At 40.9% G+C, this 26,886-nt stretch overlaps 1 long non-coding RNA gene across 2 annotated transcripts in view; it reads right to left on the reverse strand.

Moving 5' to 3' along the window:
* LOC114814776 overlaps window positions 1-24,852 on the reverse strand; it is a 29,360-nt gene extending 4,508 nt beyond the window's left edge. For both annotated transcript variants that reach the window (XR_003762579.2, XR_003762580.2), the window contains exon 1: window positions 24,782-24,852. This is a non-coding gene — a long non-coding RNA (uncharacterized LOC114814776). The remainder of the gene's footprint in view (window positions 1-24,781) is intronic.
* Window positions 24,853-26,886: the final 2,034 nt, after the last annotated feature.

Genomic DNA, 26,886 nt, shown 5'->3' on the forward strand with positions numbered 1-26,886 from the left:
ACTTTGATACTATATCACCTTTACATTGAATGGTATGATAAATAATTCTATTGGAATTTATCGCTGTTTTCACACAGGACCCATGAAATATCCTGTAGACAGATCTACAGATCTACATCTCCGCCCCGTCCTCTCCCCCTCCCTTCAGGCTCGCATCTCCTCCTGCCTCCAGGATGTCTCCACCTGGATGTCGGCCCGCCACCTAAAACTCAACATGAGCAAGACTGAGCTCCTCATCTTCCCTCCCAAACCCGCTCCTCTCCCAGACTTTCCTATCACCGTGGATGGCACGACCATCCTTCCCGTCTCTCGGGCCCGCAATCTCGGTGTCATCCTTGACTCGTCTCTCTCGTTCACCCCACACATCCTATCCGTTACCAAGACCTGCCGGTTTCACCTTTACAATATCGCCAAGATCCGCCCTTTCCTCTCCACCCAAACAGCTACCTTACTGCTACGGGCTCTCGTTATATCCCGGCTAGACTACTGTGTCAGTCTTCTCTCTGATCTCCCTTCCCCCTCTCTCGCCCCGCTCCAGTCTATTCTTCACTCCGCTGCCCGGCTCATCTTCCTGCAGAAAGGATCTGGACATGTCACGCCCCTTCTTAAACACCTCCAGTGGTTGCCTATCAACCTCCGCTCCAAACCAAAACTCCTCACTCTAGGCTTCAAGGCTCTACATCACCTTGCCCCGTCCTACCTCTCCTCCCTTCTCTCTTTCTACTGCCCACCCCGCACGCTCCGCCCCTCTGCCGCCCACCTCCTCAACGTCCTTCGGTCTCGCCTATCCCACCGTCGACCCCTGGACCACGTCCTCCCGCGGTCCTGGAACGCCCTCCCTCTTCACCTCCGCCAAACTGATTCTCTTCCCCTCTTCAAAACCCTACTTAAAACTCACCTCCTCCAAGAGGCCTTCCCAGACTGAGCTCCTCTTCTCCCTCTACTCCCTCTACCACCCCCCCCTTCACCTCTCTGCAGCTTAACCCTCTTTTCCCCCCATTTCCCTCTGCTCCTTCCCGTCTCCCTTGCCATCCCCTCAGCACTGTACTTGTCTGCTCAACTGTATATATTTTCATTACCCTATTTATTTTGTTAATTTTGTTAATGAAATGTACATCGCCTCGATTCTATTTGGTTGCCATTGTTTTTACGAGATATTCTTCCCCTTGACTCTATTTATTGTCATTGTTCTTGTCTGTCTCCCCCAATTAGACTGTAAGCCCGTCAAATGGCAGGGACTGTTTCTATCTGTTGCCGACTTGTTCATTCCAAGCGCTTAGTACAGTGCTCTGCATATAGTAAGCACTCAATACGAATGAATGAATGAATGAATGAATGAATGAATGAATGAATCCTTAGCTGCCCTTCTGTAGCAAGGATGATGCACCTGAGAGTGAGATTTTTATTGGTAAATAGAAGAATGGCTAAGAAAGCCAATTCATGCCTGACTGACTATCCCTTTCCCAGCTTCTCCATGTAGAAACTGTCTCTTTGTTCCCTTCTGCATGTTACCCAGAATGACTGGCACCTTTCTTGTTTCTCTCTTGAATTTCTTAAAACCTTGGTTTCCAGAGAGCCCATCCCCACTGCTAATTATTGGAGACAAGACTGATCTTCTGCTGTTTTTGACCAGTTTTCCACAGCTATACCCCATCACTTGAGGTTTTACTTCATTGTGCCCTTATTTTTTGTCTCTTGTCACCATTTCCATTACTCCATTCTGTTTAATCAAAGAGGCCTAGTGGATGGATCACAGGGCTGGGAATCAGAAGGTCGTGGGTTCTAATCCCAGTTCTGCCACTTGTCTGCTGTGTGACCTTGGGCAAGTCACTTCACTTCTCTGGGCCTCAGTTACCATATCTATAAAATGGGGATTGAGAATGTGAGCCCCACGTGGGACAGAGACTGCGTCCAACCCAATTTGCTTTTACCTACCCCAGCACTTAGTACAGTGTCTGGCACATAGTAAGCACTTAATTACCATTATTATTATCATTATTATTATTAATTTTCCTTATATCCAGTGAAAGTGCAATAGAAGAAGTGACTGATGCTGGCTTAATGACTTATTTTCAGGACCTCATTGTTATTCCCTCTTGCTGTTTGATATTAGTGGTGCTACTTCTCTAGAAGTCAGAACCCATTGTTGGGTAGGGATTTTCTCTATTTGTTGCCGAATTTTACTTTTTGAGTGCTTAGTACAGTGCTCTGTACACAGTAAGTGCTCAATAAATATGATAGAGTGAATGAATTAATCCATCTACCTAGGTGCAAGGGGAAACCCTGGAGATGCTAACCCAGCTCTGTCCTGGTCTGGGCTCCTATTCCAGTCAGTTTCCTCCTCCTTCAAGACTAGAGGATGCAGGGTAAGGATGTTTTGGGCCCTAGAATCATTGAATGGACATGGGCACAGCCAGCTACAACCCCAAAGCACATTCTTGAGTCCTTGGTCCCATGGGGTGTGCCTGAATGAAATACTTCCTCAATGGACAATTTTTTTTCTTTTGGGGGTGGGAGGACCCTATAGATTCTAAAAACAATCTGTAGAGAGACCACCACATTGTCATATTTGAAATGTGTATTCTTTAGGGGCATCATTATATCCAGGGAAAAAACAAAATTACTTTTAAATTTGGTGGAATAACAATGACTCATTCATTCATTCAATAGTATTTGAGCGCTTACTATATGCAGAGCACTGTAATAAGCGCTTGGAATGTACAATTCAACAACAGATAGAGACAATCCCTGTCCAGTGATGGGCTCACAGTCTAATCGGGGGAGACAGACGGCAGAGCAAAACAGAACGAAACAAAAACAAGACAACATTATCACGATAAATAGAATCAAGGGGATGTACACCTCATTTACAAAATAAATAGGGTAATATATAATATATACAAATGAGCACAGTGCAGAGGGGAAGGGAAAGGGGAGAGGGGAATGAGCAGAGGGAAAGAGGGCTCAGACATCTATTTTACTATTAGGTTATACCCAAAAGAAACATTCAGGAATCGCAAAGGTTTTAAAGTTCCTTTCTTTAAGCTTAGTGTCAACTGAGCAGTTGTTTTTTTTTCCTCTTTATCTTAACATCTTTATGGGTAAAGATTCTCCTAGAGTACATCATTATCAACACTCACTTTTGATTTCAAAGTTGTTTGAACCATATCAAGTGTCAACCACTCACCCTACTTGAATCTCATTGAACTCAAAAGGAGCTCAAAGGGATTGCTTATTTGGAAAAGTGAAAAGGCACTGAAGGACAGCTTACCTGACAAGCAAATCTGATTTTGCACAGAATGTTAAAATAAAATTTTGCAATGTTCAGGTGTCCTTTGGCTAAGCTAATTCAGAGGCTAGAAAAACCCATTTCACAATGGATTGGTTCACTAACCATGGGGCAAAAATGCAAATCACTGTGTTTGTATTCATTCATTCAATAGTATTTATTGAGCGCTTACTATGGGCAGAGCACTGTACTAAGCCCTTGGAATGAACAAGTCGGTAACAGATAGAGACAGTCCCTGCCGTTTGACGGGCTTACAGTCTAATCGGGGGAGACGGACAGACAAGAACAATGGCAATAAATAGAGTCAAGGGGAAGAACATCTCGTAAAAACAATGGCAACTAAATAGAATCGAGGCGATGTACATTTCATTAACAAAATAAATAGGGTAATGAAAATATATACAGTTGAGCGGACGAGTACAGTGCTGAGGGGATGGCAAGGGAGAGGGGGAGGAGCATAAGGAAATGGGGGGAAAAGAGGGTTAAGCTGCAGAGAGGTGAAGGGGGGTGGGAGAAGATGTAGAGGGAGAAGAGGAGCTCAGTCTGGGAAGGCCTCTTGGAGGAGGTGAGTTTTAAGTAGGGTTTTGAAGAGGGAAAGAGAATCAGTTTGGCGGAGGTGAGGAGGGAGGGCGTTCCAGGACCGTGGTAGGACGTGGCCCAGGGGTCGACGGTGAGATAGGCGAGACCGAGGAACGGTGAGGAGGTGGGCGGCAGAGGAGCAGAGCGTGCGGGGTGGGTGGTAGAAAGAGAGAAGGGAGGAGAGGTAGGAAGGGACAAGGTGATGTAGAGCCTTGAAGCCTAGAGTGAGGAGTTTTGGTTTGGAGCGGAGGTCGATAGGCAACCACTGGAGTTGTTTAAGAAGGGGAGTGACATGCCCAGATCGTTTCTGCAGGAAGATGAGCCGGGCAGCGGAGTGAAGAATAGACTGGAGCGGGGCGAGAGAGGAGGAAGGAAGATCAGAGAGAAGGCTGACACAGTAGTCTAGCCGGGATATAACGAGAGCCCGTAGCAGTAAGGTAGCCGTTTGGGTGGAGAGGAAAGGGCGGATCTTGGCGATATTGTAGAGGTGAAACCGGCAGGTCTTGGTAACGGATAGGATGTGTGGGGTGAACGAGAGAGACGAGTCAAGGATGACACCGAGATTGCAGGCCTGAGAGATGGGAAGGATGGTCGTGCCATCCACGGTGATAGGGAAGTCTGGGAGAGGACCGGGTTTGGGAGGGAAGATGAGGAGCTCAGTCTTGCTCATGTTGAGTTTTAGGTGGCGGGCCGACATCCAGGTGGAGGTGGAGACATCCTGGAGGCAGGAGGAAATGCGAGCCCGAAGGGAGGGGGAGAGGACAGGGGCGGAGATGTAGATCTGCATGTCATCTGCGTAGAAATGGTAGTCAAAGCCCTGAGAGCGAATGAGTTCACCAAGGGAGTGAGTGTAAATGGAGAACAGAAGAGGGCCAAGAACTATTGCCTCATCAATGCACTCCCTCCATGGCTAGTTCATTAAAGCTCTCAGAGGTGAGAAAGAAGCCTCAGGCAGATCCCCCACCCCACCATGTCTCTGGCTTTCTACTCACCTCTAGCTACATTATCTCTAGATCACTGTAGTGCTATAAGTATAGGACAGTAAACATACACTGTAGTTTGGAAAATGAAAGTCACTTAAATGTGCTTGTAGACAAAGGTGAAAGAAAATGAGAAATCTGTAAAATGAAAAGACAAGAAAGTAGATTTAAATAAGAGAAACAATGAGCAAGCAAAGTCCCATGAATGAATGGTTGATCCCATAATAGTAAATTCAAGTTGAATTGGTATTTTAAAGAGTGCATATTTGTGCATTTCATCCTTCATCTCTTAAACAACTCTAGTAAGTTCCTGATGGGCAGGGAACATGTCTACCAACTGTGTTATTTTGTACTCTCCCAAGGGTTAAATAGAGTATTCTGCATGCAGTGAGCACTCATAAATATCACTGATTGGTTGATTGACATAAACATTTCTCCTCAACATTAGAATATGGATCCTTAGTTCAGTTTAAAACAGAAGCCACTTCATTAATTGGATCAAAAGGGAGGAAAAACAGAGTGATGCAGAGTAGTTTCCTCATAGGGAATAGTGAGGCAAGTTTTCCCATTCAAGCCCCCAAAGATATTAGTAACCTGACTTCCCTAAATGAGAGGTTTGGGTTTGCACTCCCAGTTTCTTTCCTGAAGGCTGATGAAGGAAATAAGGGAAGCTGCAGACCATCTGCAGCTTTCATGGCTGACACAAGAGCAATGCTACTACATATACCTTGACGGCTCTTTCCAAGAATCCTAAAATGGACAGCTATATGGAGGACTTGAACCCCTAGACTTTGGAGTAGAACTTCTAATGCAGTAGTTTCTGATTTGGACACTTGGGTGGGATTCCTTCATCTGCTAGAGGTTATAAAAGCAGTGTTAGCTTTGCTCTTCTTTTGGAAAAACAAAAAGAATTTTTCCTGAGATGCTGACTCTAAAACCAACTCCTTGAGAAGAAACTTTAATTTTACCCCCAAACTAAGAAAAGCTGCACAGCTGGCTGTTCTGAACTCCCCTCTGAACTATGTAGTTTAAGTTATTACTGCATTTTCATAGCCAACTCTCACTTCTACCCTGGATGTCACCCATATTAAAAAAAAAAGAAATTCTTGCATATTCTGGAATAAATGAACCTGTTGTCTTATTAATAAAAGACAGAAAAAGATGTAAGTTGAAGCACAATAGCTTGAAGATAAAATAAATATTTTCCAATAGTCTTCCCCAAGGAGAGGATTCTTCATTGCCCTCAAGGGGAATTGACCTGGTTGTATCAGTCAATCAATCAATGATATTTATTGAGAGCTTTTATGTGCAGAGCACTGTACTAAGTGCTTGGGAGAGTACAATACAACAGAGATGTATTGTCATTGCAAATTAGCATTAGCAGACATGTTTCCTAACCTTAATGTGTTTACCATCTAGAAAGATGCATCATCAGTATTCATAATTTTCTTGGTACCTGTTTATCATCTTAAACGTGTAGGACTAGGACTATATTCAGCCTGATAAACTTGTATCAACCCAGTAATTAGAATAGTGCTTGACACATAATAAACATTAGAAGCAATGTGATCTAGTGGAACAAGCGTGGATCTGGGAGTCAGAAGACCTGGGTTCTAATCTCAGCTCCACTACTTGTCTGCTATGTGACCAAGCTACTTCACTTCTCTGTGCCACAGTTTCCTCATCTATTAAATGGAATTTAAGGCTGTGAACCCCATGAGGGACAGGGACTGTGTCTAACCTGATTATTTTGCATGTAACCCCAGGGTTTAATACAGTGTCTGGCACAGAGTAAGTGCTTTACAAATACCACAGTTATTATCATTATTGCTTGACAAATATAAAAGAGGTTTGCAATCTTTTTAGAGACAGTAAACTTATACATATTCTAACCATCTGGATTATGTTAAATGTGGCTTACATTATTTTTAATTCATATGGAATTTTTCATATGAAATGTTCATATATATTGATTAAATAGGTCATATTATATATATATGGTATATATACTGTAATTTGTAATATACAGTATACACATATGTATACACTCACACATTAACATATTAGACTGGTAATAGAATGGCAAAGCAAGACTCATGTTGAGTACAGGAATTAAAGAAGTGTTCTCATACTCTCATTAGCCCCTCCAGGTTCACACAGATTTAACTAAATTAGCTTCTACACTCAAGTACAAGTAAATTTTAACCCTCAAGCTAAAATGCTTTAACATCACAGTTCATTTGAACCAGGAAGTGACAAGGCACTCTTGATTTTATCATGTACTAACTATTCTTTACAAATCAAATATATCTTACTCAAAAAACTTTTCTCCTTTTCTTGGTTACTCTGTTATGCAGGGAAACAAAATATACAAATTTCATTTTTTCTTTCCTATTATTCCGGGAAGCCCATTAAAGTTGAATAAGTGTTTTGTTTGTGAGTTGAATTTTCATTTTATATTATACGTAAATAATTCAAAATATGATTTGTATAAAATAGCAGTTAGCACAGCGCTCTGGACTGACAATACATATGGAGGAATTGAAACTGTATTGATAGTCCACAGCCAGGAAAACCCTAAGCACACTTGCTATTATTCAATTGTATTTATTGAGTGTTTAATGTGTGCAGAGATCTGTACCATGCACTTGGGTACAATTGGTAGACTTGATGAATAAATTAATCAATTAGTGGTATTTATTGAGTGCTTAATGTGTGCAAACAATTGTCCTTAGCTCTTCAGAGAGTAGGATACAACAGAGTTGGTAGCCTCATTCACTGCCCACAATGAGCTTAAAGCCTAGAGGTGGTGACAGACATTAATATAAATAAATAAGTTATGGATGTGTACGTAAGTGCTGTGGGGCTGAGGGTGGAGTGAATGTTAAGTGCCTAAAGGATAGAATTCCAAACTCATTAATGATACAGAAGGGAGAAGGAATTGTAGAAAAGAGGGCTTAAGTGGGGAAGTCCTCTTGGAAGAGATGTATTCAGGTTTGAAGATGGATCAGTAGCAAAACTCAATTCCTGCCAAGAAAATCTTACAGTCTATCTATGCAGAACACTGTCCATTCATGCATGTATAAACAAAGAGATCAAAAACTGAATAAAAAAGACTATCATGACTCAAAAGAGATTACAGAATAGTTTGTGACAATAAAGGGGAGTCAAGCTCCATTTCATACTGAAGGTTTGGAGTGGACTGAAATGGTCTCTGATCCTCTTTATGATAGTTAGACTTGGGTCTATTCAAAAAGACATACCTAGTTATTCAGCAGTTTCATCTACCGATTTTGCTCAAAAAAAAAAAATCCAGGACAAAACAGTGAACAATGAGGTCTTGGAATGCAGTTACATTTTCCAGATGTGAGGCAATGCTCACAACACAGTTCCGCTCAATCACATTACAATCAATCAATCAATCACAATATCTTCTACTTTCAAGATATTCATTCATTCAATCGTATTTATTGAGCATTTACTGTGTGCAGAGCACTGTACTAAGCGTTTGAAAGTACAATTCAGCAATAAAGAGAGACAATCCCTGCCCACAACGAGCTCACAGTCTAGAAGAGGGGAGACAGACATCAAAACAAGCAAACAATCATCAATATAAATAAATACAATAATAGATACACACTGAAACAAATAAACAGGCATCAACATAATAAATAGAATTATAAGTATATACATATATACATAAGTTCTATGGAGTGGGGAAAGGAGGAAAGAGCAAAGGGAGCGAGTCGAGGTGACGCAGAAGGGAGGGGGAGCTGAGAAAAAGGGGGGCTTAGTCTGGGAAGGCTTCTTGGAAGAGGTGAGCCTTCAGTAGGACTTTGAAGTGGAGAACAGTGATTGCTTGGTGGATCTGAGGAGTGAGGGCGTTCCAGGCCAGAAGTAGGATATGGGCCAGGGGTTGACGGTGGGACAGGTGAGTCGAGGGATAGCGAGAAGCACTAGTGATAGCATTAGAGAAGTAGAGTATGCGGGCTGGGATGTAGAAGGAGAGAAGGGAGGTGAGGTAAGAAGGGGCAAAGTGATGGAGAGATTTGAAGCCAATAGTGAGGAGTTTTTGTTTGATATGAAGGTTGAGAGGCAATCACTGAAGATTTTTGAGGAGGGGGGTGACACGTTCAACATTATTATTATTAATAATGATGGTATTTATTAAGCACATACTATGTGCCAAGCACTGTTCTAAGCTCTGGGGTAGATAACAAGGTAAGGCAGGTTGTCCCATGTGGGGCTCACAGTCTTAATTCCCCATTTTACAGATGAGGTAACTGAGGCACAGAGAAGTTAAGTGACTTGCCCAAAGTCACAGAGCTGATAAGTGGCAGAACTGGAATTAGAACCCACATCATCTGACTCCCAAACCCATGCTCTTTCCACTAAGCCACATTGCATTCTCCTTCCTATATACCCACTCTCTTCTCCCACTACAGCTTGGACTTTTAGTTCAAGTTTACATTCTAATTGCCATTTCAGCATTTCCATTCCACCTAAATGCTTAAATATATTTCCCATCTAAATTGTATGCTCATTTAAGGAAGGAATTATGACTACCAACTCTGTTGAATTCTCCCAAATATTTATTATAATTTGCTGCCCAGAGTAAGCCCTCAATAAATCCTATTGATTCATTAATTAGGATATGTGAGGAGAATGGACAAGATCTGGATACCAAAGCAGCTGATTGATGATTGTAGAACTAGAAAAGGATAACCATAAGACTGAAGATAGAAAAAAAAACTATTTCAACACCTAGTAAAGCACAATATCAAATATAGAGACAACAGAGTAGAATTTTGGGAGACTATTGCTACAGACTGACCAAATTGATGTTGACCTCAAGCCCTGGCTTTGCAAAGGTTGTAATACCAAGAGGTAAGCTAAAAAATTGAGCTGGAACCCATAAGGAGCAAGTCTAATTGTTGAGCAATCAATAAATGGTATTTATTGAGTCCTTACTTTGTGCAAAGCACTGTTCTAAGTGTTTCGAAGGGTACAATACAACGGAATAAGCAGAAACTTTCCCTGCCCATAATAAGCTTACAGTCTAGATGAGGAGACATATTAACATGAATAATTAATAATAAATAATTTAAAGGTATTTACATAAGTACTGGGGGATTGGGATGGGGCGAATATCAAATGTACAAGGTTACAAATACAAGTGCATAGTTGATGCAGAAAGGAAAAAGAGGGTTTAATCACAGAAGGACCCATAGAGAAAATCTGACCTTAACTGTGCTGGAAAGGTGGAGAGAGTGGTGATCTGGCATATTTGGTTGGAGAGGAAGTTCCAGTCTAGGGAGAAGATGTGGGGAAGGGGTAGGTGGCAAGAGAGATGAGAGAGTAAGTGAGTAAGTGAATAAGCTGGTGCGAGAGGAGCAGAATGTGCGGTTTGGGCTGTAGTAGGCGACTATGAGCAATGATCTGTTTTTGGAAGCAAACATTTCAAGATGGAGTCTAGGGTCCTAAATTGGCCTTTCGATTTAACATAATGTGATTGTGAATGGTTTTTTTTAGGAGTGATGCAAAAAGGTCTCAAGGTATAATTTCTAAGTCTTTATTTGAAGATGAAGTTTGTAAGTGTAAAAGGATACTACTGTAAATATTATTTACAGTTCATGAAGTCCATCCTAATGAATCTATGTTTCCTACATTTTAACAGGTCCTTACAGGCATATTTATTTCTAACCCAATCAATCAATGGTATTTACTGAGCGTTAACTGTGTGCAGAGCACTGCTCTAAACATTTGGGTGAGTACAACAGAGATGATGAGCCATATCTCCTGACCACAAGCAGCTTGCAGCCTAGAGGAGTTTATATCCACCAAAGGACCAGAGTTTGCTGTGAACTGAGTTTAACCATATATCCTATAGTACAATAGACAGTACTATAAAGACAGTAGTTAGTATAATTCTTCCCTTCATCTCTATCCCCATTGACACTCTGAGCCTCTATTGCCCATTTCTTTGTGTTTTGTTTTAATATTTTATAACTACTGATGTGTCTTTCTCCAGTCCCTTTCCCAACTTTTACTCTTAGATCGCAAGCGCCCCCCAAAGGAGAAGGACCATGTCTAATTCCACTTGCGCATTCTCTCCCAGGCTTAGAAGAGTGCTCTGCACACAGTGAGCTCTTAATAAATGCTAAGACCGCTTTGAGGGCCCTAGCCATCCAGGTTCTTTCATGTTGAGGGGAAAAAAAACCATATGTTCTATCCCTTTCTGTTCCTGCTTGGAATTGGGCAAGTTATACCAGGCAAATGCCTGGCACATAGTAAGTGCTTAACAAATACCATGATTATTATTATTATTATTATTAATTGTAGATTGGATCCAGCAGACAATATGATTGATACCATCTCCCCAACCTTCTGCAGAAATTCTCCAAAAAGGTAGCATAAAACCTTTGTCAGGGTGACTTCCATGACTTCCATGTGACTAGACACACAGTGATTGTAATTGCAGTACTTGAGAGTTTAGTATGTGTCAAGTGCTGTTCAAAGCACTGGAGTAGATAAAGAGTAATCATATTGGGGATAGTCCCATATGGAGCTCACAGTTTAAGGAAGAGGAGGAGCCATTAATTCCCACCTGTGTATTCCTTCCCAGAGCTTAGTATAATAATCTGCATACAGCAAATGTTTAATAAGACTGTTACTATTCATTCCCAATTTACAGATTCAGAAAATGAGGTACAGACAAATGAAGTATAGCAGACAAGTAATAAACCCTGGATTAGAATCCAATTCTCTTGTCTCCTTATCAATCCTGAGCTCTTTCCACAAGGTCACACTGCAAGTGTCAAATTCACACTTACAGCAAAATCCCCCCATCCCCAACTATGACAATTAGGCATATCTGGGGAAACCCTTACTGTTTTCTGGGAATCCATCACAGCCAACCAATCAATCAATGATATTCATTGAGCTCTTGCTATGTGCAGAGTACTGTACTAAGCACTTGGAAGAATATAATACAATAGAATTAGCAGTCACATTCCCTGTCCATCACAGTCACTGTGAGAGCACACTTTCCTCTTCAACCTCTTTCTTCCATCATCATGGTAGAGATGAATCCTAAGTCAAAGTTTGGAAATGCAGAAAGATCTGAATACTCTTCCTGAAAATGTCTCATTTCTTTTACTTTCCAGCTGTTTTTCTTGTTTTGCACTTAATTTCATAGGAAGAGAAGTTCATTGGTTATTAGCTAGGTTAAATATAGATGAATAAAGTTATGCAATGAATCAACAAAAAGTATCATGGTAATTTATGTAAGCAGCTTATTTTTATCCTAACAATTTGAAAATATAAATGGAAAAGATTGTGAATGTTTGTCACTGTTGTTACTGCAGTCATAGCCTCATTTCATTTGTAAATACCTGTTTGGTTTCTTAGAGAAAAGACAGTAAATCTATGGCACTCCTTTATTATTTCCAATCCCAGACTGGCCTCAGAATATGTCTGAGTAGCAGCTAAAATCCCAAAACGATGGCAGTTCTGCCTTTCCTCTGAAAATTTGGGAATGGTCTTCTCTTAGTAAAACAAATAATACAAATATCAATCAGTCAATCAGTTGTATTTATTGAGTCTTAACTGTGGGCAGAACACTATACTAAGCACTTGGAAGAGTGCAATATAACAGAGTTGGTAGATACTTTCCCTGCCCATAACAAGGTAACAGTCCAGGGGTAAGTGCTATTTAAACAAATAAAATCCAAAAAGATTAAGACCTTTTTTCAATCTTTAATATGATCGATTCTGCCAGGCTATCAAAATAGCAGTAGCCAAAACCACTGCAGTAAGAAGAGCATTAAGTAAGCAAGCCTAAGAAATCTTTTTCTCAAAGATCAGAAGTGCTCTTTGTCCTTTAAAATTCCTAAAGCTCTATCAATGTGAATCTCAAACACGGAAAACTTTGGCTGAACATGATAAATGTGTGTGACTTCAAAAGGTATTATGGGAAAACAGAGTTATCTCAAGATGATGGGTTTTCAGTTGGGCTTCCTGACCTACTGACTTGAACCCTCAGGCTTTCTTTTCTGTGCAATTCTTTAAAAGACAATACTCTAAGAAACAATCCACAAATCTTTCAGAAAATAAAATTCAAGGATCTCTTCTACCTGTTATGTATTTCTTACATGGAATATACTGGGTTCAGGTACTCCTCAACCTCCTCAAGGACTGGGGTATTGGGGTAGGGAAAAAAGGTTCTGAACGATCCCCAATGTGTCTGTCTACTAAGCACCCCAGTGCTTAGTAAGTGCCTGGCACATAGTAAGCACTTAACAAGCAGCATTAAGAGAGAGAGACAGAGGGAAACAGAGAAAGAAAGAGAAAGAGAGAGAGAGAGAGAGAAAGAGAGAAAGAACATGTTCCCTGTCAGCCATCCTAGAAAGTTGGAAGAAGCCCATGTCAAGCATTTAAGAGGAAGGGAGCAGGAAGCTGTGCTTACCAAGAAGTTTGCTAGTTCAACAAGGTGAACTACCAAGAACCTGTGGATGTGGGGCCAGAGAAAACCTGCGAAGGTAACTAGGGAAGTGGCTTTTAGGGGAAGCAATATCTTGGGACTAACATAAGAATACAATCTTGATCAGGGAGAGAGTCAATATTGTATTTGTTTTAAGGCTGTGACACCACTACTTGTACTGTTAAAGTATTTTGCTGAAGGCAGTTGAGAGGTCAAGGAGCATTTGAATGGAGTAGAGGCCAATGGATTTGGCAAGAAGGAGATCTTTGGTGGCCTCTGAATGGATAGTTTCAGTGGAATGAAAGAGGCAGAAGTCAGATTGGGGAAGGTCAATGAGAAAATTGGAGGAGGCAGTGGAGGCAGCAGGTGTAGACAACTCGTTAAAGGAGGTTAGAGAAGAATGGTGAGATAGAGGATATTTGAAAAAAGTAGGGAAGAAGCCATTGGAGAATCAACAGTTGAATATCGCAGTCAGGGAGAGAAGAAGGAGGTAACAAGTGTTTTGATAAGGTGCAAAGGAATGGGTATGAATCACATGTGGAGGTTGTGGATTTTGAGAAGAGCAGAAGTTCTCCTCAGCTACTGTTGGGAAAGATGGGAGAGTCCAAGAAGGGTCATGAGGAGGGAGGGACTGGAAAGGAGAGGGGAGAATTTCAGGGGATCACTCCTGATGTTTCAATTTTATCAATAAAGTGACCAAGTCATTAGAAGCAAGTTATGGAAGGAGGTAAGGGCGGGGGAGTAGAGGAGGGAATTAAATATCTGAAACCACTAGTTAGGGCAATGGCATGAGAATCAATAAATATAGAGAAACAATGTAGCTGGCTGATGGAGAGGGCAGAGTTAGAGGCAACGATGAATTTGAGAAGGACAAGATCAGCTTGATATCTGTTAAATGACAAGCAGTGTGGCTCAGTGGAAAGCCCAGGTTTGGGAGTCAGAGGTCATGGATTTGAATCCCGGATCTGCCAATTGTCAGCTGTGTGACTGTGAGCAAGTCACTTAACTTCTCTGTGCCTCAGTTACCTCATCTGTAAAATGGGGATCAACTGTGAGCCTGATTACCCTATATCTACCCCAGCACTTAGAACAGTGCTCTGCACATAGTAAGTGCTTATCAAATACCAACATTGTTATTATTATTATTTCTGCCAGCCACACTGGGAAGCTTAGGGATAGGAGTGAAGGAAGAGTACTGTGAAGTTGATCCAAGGCTATAGGTTAGTGGTGCAATATCAGCAAAGAGACAGGAAAGTGAGTGAGTTGAGTTCAGTAGAGAGAGTGATTTTGAAGGCACCAATTTGTGGGTCAAGGGAAGGTAATTTAGATATGGAGACTAAATGGGGCATGATGACTTGAGAAAACTGGATGGTGTCAAAAGATCAGAGGTCTCTGATTTGTGGAAGAGGACAGATTTGTGGAATCATTTCAGGATTTAGCATATTAATGCTTAATAAATGTCACTATCATTACTAGTATTATAATTACAGCTATTGGATGCAAAACAATAATGTAACAATTCCACTTTAGTCTAACTTACTATGCTCTCCCCTATTAATAATTTGTAACTATTTAGATAATCAATTTCTTTGAATAAAAGTTGATTGTCTATAAATAGATTAGCTCTCAAAAGACTCTTTAGCTGAATTATCTATTTATAGTAGTGAAATATATATGGCTTCCTACTCTGATTAAAATTAAAAATATAATACAGACAATAAAATTGCTTTTTGAAATACATGCAAAAATCAATGTTTATTAAATTAGCTTTAAAAAAATTCAATTTCAATTGTATCTAGTAGATCCATTAGCATGAACCACAAACTAAAAGGGGACCTCAAATTTAGACCCTCATTCATTGTTTGCCATTTTATAATTTTTAAAAGATTATGGCTAGGAGCTTCAAAATCTGAAAATCGCCTGGGACTCTTAGGATTTCTTAGAGGGACTGTGGGAGACTGACGTTTTGTGAAAACTGATAAGATTGTTATATCCAAAATGAATTTCAGAATAATTCTATGATATTTGTGGTACACCAACATTCTTCTACATCCAAAATATTTTTAGTGGTACTTCTCAAGTGTTCACTATGTGTCAGGCACTGTACTAAGCACTGGGTAGAAAAGATAATCAGGTTGGACACAGTTCTTGTAAACCTGCAGCTCACAGTCTAAGTAGGAGGGAGAAGGATCAAATCACCATTTAATAATAATAATTATGGTATTTGTTAAATGTTCATTAAGTGCCAGACACTGTATTATGCATTGGGGTAGATACAAACTAATCAGGTTGGACATAGTCCCTGTCTCACATAGGGCTCACACTCAATCCCCATTTTACAGATGAGGAAACTGAGGCCCAGAGAAGTGAAGTGACTTGCCCAAAGTCAAACACCAGACATGTGGTGGAGCCAGGATTAGAACCCATGACCTTCTGACTCAGGCCCATAGTCTATCCACTCAGCCATGCTGCTTGTCACTTAATAAATGAGGTAATTGAGGATCTGGGAAGTTAAGTGATTTGCCCAAGTTCAAACAGTATATAAGTGGTGGAGATGGGATTGCAACCCAGATCTTCTGAATCCCAGGCCTAGGCTCTTTCCATACATCACAGAGCTTCCTTTCAAATATTTGAAAGGAAATTCCTTTTTCTCTATTATCCTTATATTTTAAGGCACTAAAGGATCAAATATGCAAATAATACAGAATTGGCACAGTTTATGCCCATTAACTTGATTTTAATAAATGACCCAATTTAGAAACTTTTAAGAAAATACAGTTGAAAATATGCTCTCCAAGGCATAAAAGTCAAATTTTGTAAATTAGGCCAGCATGGGCAACTGAACCATTTCTTTTATGGGAAACTTCAGTTTTATACTGAAAAAATATGGTTATATCATTTTATATGTAATGTTACCCCTTGAGTACAAATAGGTTACACATAATCAAATAGTTCAACTGAAGAAACCATAGCAAAATATGAGTTTAGAGAGGCCTGGTGGAGGTTTTCACTGAAACATGGACTCTAGACTGTAAGTTCCTTGTGGCCTGACAACATGTCTACCAACACAGTTATAAGATGCTCTCCCAAGCAACCAACACAGTTATAAGATGGTCTCCCAAGCATGCAATACAGCCCTCTGAATACAGTAAGTATGCAATGAATACTATTGATTGATTGACTGATTAGAGGCTATACCTTCAAGGTCAAGGTTAATGTTTATCACAGAGAAGCAGGAAACAGACATTTTGACAATACAGTTACAACTACAAGGTATTTCTTTCTATTTCAAAACTATCCAAAGTAACACTTTCAGTTAATAACAGGTAATTTTAAGTTTTTTAGGGGAAAAAAATTATTTAATTGTTTTTTAGGGACCATTTTGAGGGGCATATTCTTCTCAGTGAGCAGGGATTGACATGTGGTATTTCCCTAAACTGCTAATGGAAATGACAAATGATAAAGTTAGTGCATTAGAGTATAAAGACTAAGCTGTTCCTGAAAAGTGATTTTTCTAAGGAAGAGACCTTAAATGAGATGAAAGAAAAACATACAGTCTGAGGATTTTCTTAATGATTAATGCATTTATGCTGTGTAATGAAACATGTAGGTAGAAAGTGCTTCTTAAAACGTATTTTCTAAAGAAAACAATATGTTTCAAAAGCATTAGTAAAGTGCATTTTTTAAGAACTGTAGAAAATGAAGAATGTCAGTCATGTAGAAACTAAAAAGTAAATTTGAAAAAAAAAATTGAATGCAAAATAAGGAATAGAATTGGATTGTGATAAAATAAATCATATTTACTGAACACTTACTATGTGCAGAGGACTGTACTAAGCTTGCACACACACACACACATATATACTATATATAGTAATATATTACAGCATATATTTTGTTATATACTTCCAGCAAAAAGAACATTCATTCATTCAATCATAATTACTGAGTGCTTACTGTGTGCAGAGCACCATCAACAGATAGACACAATCCCTACGCAACGATGGGCTCACAGTCTAGAAGGCGGAGACAGACAACAAAACAAAACAAGTAGACAGGCATCAATACCATCAAAATAAACAGAATTATATATATAATATATATATACATCATTAATAAAATAGAGTAATAAATATGTACAAATATACACACGTGCTGTGGGGAGGGGAAGGGGGTAGAGCAGAAACATAAACTATTCCAACATTCAACCGCTTACTCTCAGGATCTACAGTGCTAGTTCTTCTGGAATTTTTCTAGTTTCAGTTATATCTTCCTTGACTCTGCCAACCTCCTGTTCCACCACACCGCGCCCACTCACCAACTTGGTCACACCCTCGATCTTGTCATCTCCTACCTCTGCACTATCTCCTCCCTCACCAACTCTGAAATCCCTCTCTCAGACCATAACCTTCTCACCTGCCTCCTCTCTCACACTCTCTCCCCCTGCAGATCTGTACTACTCCCCCACAGAGAACTCCGCTCTCTCGATCCCATCCATCTCTCCAAAAGCATCTCTCCCCATCTTGCCCCCCGTCCTCTCTTCCCACTCTCGATGATCAGATTACCGTTCTCAACTCCACCCTCTCTACTCATCTCAACTCTCTCTTCCCACTGTCCGTCCGCCGCTCTCGCTCCACTAACCCACAACCCTGGGTGACTGCCTCTGTCCTCCTCCTACACTCTTATGCTCGAGCTGTTGAGCACTCCTGGCGAAGGTCCAAGCACAAAGCCAATCTCATCCATTTCAAATTTATTCTTTCCTGCCTTAACTCTGCCCCCTCCTCTGTCAGGAAAAACTTCTTTTCTTCCCTCATTGACGCCCATGCCCGTCACCCCCACCAATTGTTCCGGACCTTTAATTCTCTCCTCAGGCCCCCTGTTCCTCCCCCTCCCCCATCCCTCACCCCCAACGATCTGGCCACCTACTTCATCACGAAAATTAACACAATCAGGTCTGAGCTCCCCAAAGTCACCCCTCCCCCTTCTGCCCCCCCTTCGCAACCCTCTCCCCTATTTTCCCATCCTTCCCTACAATATCCTCAGAGGAGATCTCCTCCCTTCTCCTAAGTGCCACCTCCTCCACCTGTGCTTCAGACCCCATTCCCACTCACCTTATAAAAACCATTGCCCCTTCCCTTCTCCCCTCAACTTCTATCTTTAACTTCTCACTCTCCAATAGCTTCTTTCCCTCTGCCTTCAAACATGCCCATGTCTCCCCATCCTAAAAAAAACCCTCTCTCGACCCAACTTCCCCTTCCAGTTATCGCCCCATTTCCCTAATACCCTTCTTTTCCAAGCTCCTAGAACGAGTCGTCTGCACTCGCTGCCTAGAATTCCGTTCCCTCCACTCTACCGAGACTGCTCTTTCAAAGGTCACCCATGACCTCTTTCTTGCCAAATCCAATGGCTCTTACTCTATTCTAATCCTCCCTGACCTCTCAGCTGCCTTTGACACTGTAGACCATCCGCTTCTCCTCCACACCTTATCTCACCTTGGCTTCACGGACTCCGTCCTCTCCTGGTTCTCCTTTTATCTTTCTGGCCGTTCATTCTCAGTCTCTTTCGCAGGCTCCTCCCCACCCTCTAACTGAAGGAGTTCCTCAAGGGTCAGTTTTTGGATCTCTTCTGTTCTCCATCTACACTCACTCCCCTGGTGAACTCATTCTCTCTCGGGGCTTCAACTATCATCTCTACGCACATGACAGACAAATCTGTATCTCTGCCCCTGTCCTCTCCCCCTCCCTTCAGGCTCGTATCTCCTCCTGCCTCCAGGATGTCTCTACCGGGACGTCTGCCTGCCACCTAAAACTCAACATGTCCAAAACTGAACTCCTTTTCTTCCCTCCCAAGCCCTGTCCTCTTCCTGACTTCCCTATCACTGTGGATGGTATGACCATCCTTCCTGTCTCTCAAGCCCACAACCTTGGTGTCATCTTTGACTCAGCTCTCTCATTCACCTCACACATCCAATTCATCACCAAGACCTGCCGGTCTCACCTTCATAATATCGCCAAGATCCGCCCTTTCCTCTCCACCCAAATGGCTATCTTACTGGTACAGGTTCTCATAATATCCTGGCTGGATTACTGTGTCAGGCTTCTCGCTGGTCTCCGTTTCTCCTGTCTCTCCCCGCTCCAGTCTATTCTTCACTCTGCTGCCCGGCTCATCTTCCTGCAGAAATGCTCTGGGCATGTCACTCCCCTTCTTAAAAACCTCCAGTGGTTGCCTATCAACCTCCGCATGAAACAAAAACTTCTCACTCTAGGCTTCAAGACTCTCCATCACCTAGCCCCCTCCTACCTCTCCTCCCTTCTCTCTTTCTACTGCCCACCCCATAGGCTTCACTCTTCTGCCACCCACCTCCTCACCATCCCCCTGTTCTTGCCTATCCTGCTGTTGACCCCTGGGCCATGTCCTTTCACTGTCCTGGAATGCCCTCCCTCCTCACCTCTGCCAAACTAATTCTCTTCCCCTCTTCAAAACCCTTCTGAGAGTTCACCTCCTCCAAGAGGCCTTCCCAGACTGAGCTTCCCCTCTTCCCTCTGCTCCCTCTCTGACCCCCCTTTCACCTCCCCTCAGCTAAGCCCCCTTTTCCCCCCCTTCCCTCTGCTCCTCCCCCTCTCCCTTCCCCTCCCCTCAGCACTGTGCTTGTCCGCTCATTTGTATATATTTATATTACCCTATTTATTTTGTTTAATGAGATGTACATCCCCTTGATTCTATTTATTACTATTGTTTTAATGAGATGTACACCCCCTTGATTCTATTTATTGCTATTGTTTTTGTCTGTCTGTCTCCCCCGATTAGACTGTAAGCCCGTCAATGGGCAGGGATTGTCTCTATCTGTTGCCGAATTGTACATTCCAAACACTTAATACAGTGCTCTGCACATAGTAAGCGCTCAATAAATACTATTCAATGAATGAATGTATAAAATGTTACAATCACTTTATGCTGATTTTTAGACTCTGTGTATCAATCACTGTTCTAAGCTCTGAAGTAGATACAAGATAACCAGTTTTCAATCTTCTAGACTGTAAGCTCATTGTGGGCAGGAATGTGTCTGTTATATTGCTATTTTGTACTCTCCCGAGTGTTTAACAATAATAATAATTATTATTATTGGCAAGTGTTTACTATGTGCTAAACACTGTTCTAAACTCTGGGGTAGATACTAGGTAATCAGATTGTCCCACATGGGGATCACACTTTTAATCCCCATTTTGCAGATGAGGTAACTGAGGCCCAGAGAAGTTAAGTGACTTACCCTAGGTCACACAGCAGACAAGTGGCAGTGACCACTTGTTCTAAGTGACAAGTGTGACCCTTAGAACCCACATGTGTGTCATGTGTTCTAAGTGTGTCACTTAGAACCCACATCTTCTGACTCCCAAATCCGGGCTCTTTCCACTAAACCACACTGCTTCTCTATATAGTGCTCTGCACCCAGTAAGCACTCAAGAAATACTGATTGACTGGCCTGGTTCCTGTCCCATATGAGGCTCAGAGTCTAAGTGAGAGATCCTCGTTTTGCAGAAAACGCCACTAAGTCCCAGAGAACTTAAGTTACTTACCCAAGGTCACAGAGAAGTCAATTGATGGAGTTGGAATTAGAACCTAGGTCCTCTGACTCCCATCTTTTTCATTTTCCACTAAGTAATGCTACTTCTCTCTAATCCATCTAATATATCTAATACTCAAAGTACTTTTTGTTATAAAAGAAACAGAGTGCAATTAAATTTTTAAAAGCATTGCGTTATTTACTCATTCCTCTTTTCCTTATTTTGACTGTGTGCCATATATCAATAATTGAAGAACTATTTTATTAGAGGGAGATTTAGTTAACATTGAAGTCATGCTTTAATTTTTCTTTAAAATAAAATAATTATCTATAAATTGAAAACCTATAATTAAAATTTGTTCCTGAGCAAAATGCCCATCTCAATCTGAGCAGCATACTTCCTTCTCCTCTCTACTGGATGGTATATATGAATTTAATTGTCTTTAAAGTACAAAGGTAATCCTCCTGATGTTGAGATTTTGTCAGTATGAGGGAGACTGACTGATTTATGCCTAACAATGCCTTCCCTGCTGTATGTGAAACGAGATTGCCCCTTGCTGCTTGATGCATTTATTACCCACCGTGCCTGGTGCTGTTTTATTTTCTCTCTCCTGGTGTCACAGTGTTATATTCATCCCTGAATTTAGAATTTTTTCCCACTTTTTCCCATCTGTCTCCCAGGCTGAAATGTCTTCTGCAGTTTTGTTCTAAATGTCCACTGCTTTGTCCCAGTATTTTTTTTATGGTATTTTGTTGTTCTACACACTGGGGTAGATACAAGCTAAACAGGTTGGACACAGCCCCTGTCCCACATAGTGCTCAAAGTCATAATCCCCATTTTACAGATGAGGTAACTGAGGCAGAGAGAAGTGAAGTGACTTACCCAAGGTCACACAGCAAACAAATAGTGGAGCTGGAATTAGAAGCCAGATCCTTCTCACTCGCAGGTCTGTGCTCTATCCACTAGACAACACAACTACTCTTTGAGGTTTTGTTATAGTATACTATGGAAACATTTCTTCTCTCCACCTTTCCTGTTATTAAACAATTTCTGCTCACCAGAACAGCTGATGGGATTCTCACAGCTAAGGGGGTGGGAGGCAGAAAAGGAAGAGATGCCAAAATTTTTGTCAGAGTGAGAACCAGAAGAGGTCAACCAGTGTCAGAGAAGCCAAGGTTAGGTGGTTTTCCAGGAGGAGTGGTATTGATAGTGTTTGAAAAATTGACAGGATAAGATGAAATCTACTGGTTTTATCAAAGAAGAGGCCATTCATTGGTGACCTCAGAGAGAAACACTCTCAGTGAAACGAAGGATGTGAAAGCCCAGTTGAAACAGGCTAAAAGAAAATTTGAGAAGAGGAAGTGGAGGCAGTGGGTGTCTATAACCTATATGAGGAGTAGTAGAGAGTGGTGTTTTGACTACATTCCAAAGGCTCACTGCTTGAGATCCTGTCTTGCTACTTTATATGAAGTACTGAACTCCCTTGACTTTGATAGAATTGCTCTAGAAGTTCCCAACTTTATAATCACAGTTGTAAAGAAGATTGTACCTTTCAATTGTTCTGAAATGTTCATTTTGGACTAGACCTTGATATTCTCTTTAGAGGTGTGCTTAAGATGATTCTCAGTTTTGTTTTCTATTCTGACCAATAGAGGAAATCCATGAGAAGAGAAAAGGAAATGACTTTGGTGATTTTTCCAAGCTAGGTTCACTGGCATAAAACTATTCCTCTCTTAGTGCAATGGGTTTGCTAACAAATAGCTATTCAGTCCACTTTTTTCCAGTCTGAGGAATTCCTGGAGGGGTCACTTCCTAGAATAATCTTAACCAAAGAGAGTCTTGGGATTAGTATGACATATTCCAGACCATTAACATTGTTGTCTTTATAGAGTCCTTGCTTTAGGCAGGATAATTAAGAGACAGCACTAATATGGAAGATTTCAAATGTGAAAGGCAAATTCTTCACATAAGCTAAATCACCACTCACTGTGTTTGTTTTCCTTAAGGATTGTTTTATTTACAACCGAAACTCAGAGGGTTGAGTTTTCATCTCAGGGAATGGCAATATCCTTTAAAAGAGTACTGAAGAAATAATCACATCTGATGTTACTGTGATAATATTTTTTTAAGTGTTGCATGGATGGTCTTATGATTATTAAAGCAGAGGCTCTCAGACCCCACTGGTACAACTTTGAAGACATTAAATAAAGGGCTTTTACAGTCAATGTGCTTAGAAAAAAGCCAACAGGATTTTGAAGCAAGAGGTTGGGCTTGGAAAAAATGTTTATTTAAAGAAAAGCTATTGGAATATGTCTACCTCAACCTAAATGGAAATATCAGCATGTCTCTTTCCTTACTCAAAGGGACATTTGACACTGACAAGTTATCCAACTTCACTCTAGGATGTGTAACTCAGAGATGCCCTGCAAAGGTAGATAATTAATTAAGCAGTTCCACAAAAGCTTGGTTTGCAGTGAATAGATAAGTCCAGGGTTTTGTGCCAAGAGATGGCTAAGACTTAGACTTAGCCAAGTTGGAGCCTTTTCATATTTTCTACTTGATGTTGAAATGAACTAGGAAATGGAAGCTTTACTAGAAAAGTTCCTAATTCACATTACGCAGCCAAGTTTCCCACAGCTAACTGGCCAAAATGAGAGACGACAACCTTGATTCACAATACTTGGAACACAGTCATTCCCCTTGCAACTCCAGGAGAACCACAATGTATACACAAAACCAGGGGGAAAAAGAACTTCTTTCCACCCACCTAAAATACCCTTTGACTGCAGTCAAGTTCAACAATAAACAGACACATTCCCTGTCTATAACAAGCTTACAGACTAGAGGGTATACTTCATCCTGTATCCAGACTGCCCGCTGCATGATTCCAAGCAAGAGCTATCCCCAATCTTCTATCTCCTAATTCCACATAATAATGTTTCCAGTGAAGCAATGCAGAGTGTGTAGCCTCAGTTCTCAGAGAATCCTAGAGAAGTGTGCCGATCCTCTCCCTGGCTTCTGACCTCCCCGCATACCAAATTTCCAGCTGAGGCTTTGAGCATCTGATTATGCTTCTGAAAAAAACTCATTTCGTAGCCCATTGTGGAAATAAAATCCCTCTTCTAGACTATAAATTCGTCCTCTAGATTGTAAACTTATCCTTTAGATTATAAACTCATTTTGGGCAGGGAATATTTCTACCAACTCTGTTCTCTTGATACATTGTACTCTCCCAATTGTTTAGTACAGTGCTCCCCAGGCAGTAAGTGTTCAGTAAATGTGATGGATTGATTGATCTTCTCCCTATCCACTTCCTCTAGAAAAGCCAGGATAGATGTTGTATTGTCCTCTCTCAAACACATAGTACACATAAGTGCTCAATAAATACAGTTGATTAAATGGTTGATTGGTGGGTAAAACCCTAGGTTCCAGTCTGGCATGAGGTGCTTTCTGGACTTTAGCCCAAGACAATAATTATCAATTAATGATATTTACTGAGTGCAGAACACTGTTCTAGGCACTTGAGAGAGTATAATGAAATAGAGATGATGAACACAATCTCTGGACTCAAGGAGTTTAAAATCTTAGTCCAAGGGAAAGCAAAGGGTGTTATTTGAGAAACAGAAACATATACTAGTGACACTCCTTAAGCTACCTGTGCCTGCAGGCTGAGCGTGTGAATTGTTGGGTTCCAGTGACACATTTAGTCCCAGAATGCCAACATCCACCAAACATCCCATCCATAACATTTCCCTTGCCCTGTTGATGAGCCAGATACCCTTCCTAAGTGGACCTATAGGATGGATGACCCATGGCCTAGCTTGTACTGAAGATAAAAAGTAGCCAGGCTGAATCACCACACAGGACAGTAAAGCTCTGTAAAGTTTACCTTCACACTGGCGAACTTCAGGTCATCCACCTCCTTGGAGCGATAGGAGCGATGTCAAATAGCATGAGACCCAAATTCTGAAAAAAGGGTAAAGGGAAAGGGGACATATAGAAAAAGTGAGTGAGCTGGGAGAGATTTCTTTTTAATATATTTCCTAAAAAGGTTTATATATGTATAGGGTCCAAAACCTTTGTAAGAAATGTTTTTGAAACCTGCAGAGGAGGGGAGTTTACTGGAATGAGAAGAGAAAATGGCTATTTCAACTCTGCAACTATGATCAGGTTGAAGCTACTAAAATATTTTTGAAGCTCCATCCATTTAGTCCCTGGTCCTGCTCACTCTTTAGAAATCTACATCTCTCTTCTTTGTATTATAGGCAACACCTTCAATGACACCTCTATTATACACCCTGACTGATGGATTAACTGATTGCTAGTGAAAATATAAAGCAAAATCACTTGAGAGTTCACCTCCAATCAGTTAATTCTGACATTTCCAAGGTTGTAGCTTCCATTGCCAACCACTTGACTAATCTGAATCTAAAGTCTGTAAACAGACTTTATATATTTAACTATATATAACTATGACATTTATTAAGGGCTATTTAGTCATAATATAGTTGAAAAATGTCCAGAGGAATCAAAATCTATCTCACAAGAAAAAAAAGTCATCCCCATTTGTTCTGTCCTCATGCTTCCCAAGAATTGTTGCACATGATAGTCTAATGCAATTAACCCTTGCTATGACCCAAAATATTTTTCATATATTTTCTGGAGATAGATAAATGATAAATGATAAAGAGTCTGACACCAGTTTCCAGATTCTTTGTTGCATCGGCAAGCTTAACTGTGGGCAGGGAATGTGTCTGTTTATTGTTGTATTGTACTCTCCCTGGCACTTAGTACAGTGGTCTGCACACAGTAAGCACTCACCAAAATGATTGACTGACTCATTGGAAGACGTGGGACCACATATCCTATATCTTATGGGATGGCCTTTTTTTTTCCAAAAATGTTCCACTCTGTTCCCATATTTATTTTTAACTAATGTAGGGAGCTAGCTCATCAGCTCACAAGACTATTTGCCATTCTCCCTCTATTTGACTCATTTCTGCCACAGGCTCCCTCATAGACCACACACACATGGCAGGGACAAGACAGAACAAGATTGGAGGTAGAGAAGAGGCAGATTCAGGGCTACAGAGGACAAGGAGGGAGACTGTGAAAGAACTACAGGGATTTAGGTTTAAATAATTAAATGATGTTAGCACCATGTGACTAAAAATCCCATGCCATCAGGATTCTGGGTCCTGTGGGTTTCAGCCCTGTTACTGGCCACCCTCCACCGTAGGAAGCTAAAGTGGTTTAAAAGCAGGGATTGTTGCCCCCATCAAGAACAGTTCAGTTACTTATTTTAATTATTTTTTAAGTACTCTATTTGTGCCAAAAACTAGGGTAGTCACAAGAAAATCAGATGCTACACAGTCTCTGTCACATTTGTGAATGCAATTTAAGGGAGTGTGTGTGTTTTCTTCCCATTTTACCAAGGAGTGAACTGCAGCACAGGGAGTTTTATGTCAATTTGTTTGTTTTTGTTTCTTTATGGTATTTGTTAAGCTCTTTGTGCCAGGCACTGTACCAAGCACCAGGGTAGGTACAAGCTAATCATACTGAAAACAGTCCATGTCCCACATGGGGCTCATAGTCTTAATTCCCATTTTACAGATGAGGCACAGAGAATTTAAGTGACTTGCCCAAGTCATACAGCAGAGAAGTTGTGGGGCTGGGATTAGAACCCAAGTCCTTATGACTCCCAGATTTGTGTTTATTCCTCAAGGCCACTCTGCTTCTAGGTTAAGTGACTTGCCTAAGATCACACAGCTAGCCAGTGGTAAACTTTCACATTTCTATTTTGTAATGTTCAATTTATAATTTACTATCTTTATGATGCATTCTTACTTTTTCATTTATCCATCTTTCCTCACTTAGATTGTGGCCTCTGTTGTCTAACTCTGGAACTGAACTTATGTTCTTGTTCAGTTGCTTCTACTCTAACACAGTAGCTGTGTTCTTGAAGTCTAGAGTTTTATTAATTCAGTGATTAGT

This window comes from Ornithorhynchus anatinus, chromosome 10 (genome assembly GCF_004115215.2).
Source record: "Ornithorhynchus anatinus isolate Pmale09 chromosome 10, mOrnAna1.pri.v4, whole genome shotgun sequence".
NCBI lineage: Eukaryota > Metazoa > Chordata > Mammalia > Monotremata > Ornithorhynchidae > Ornithorhynchus > Ornithorhynchus anatinus.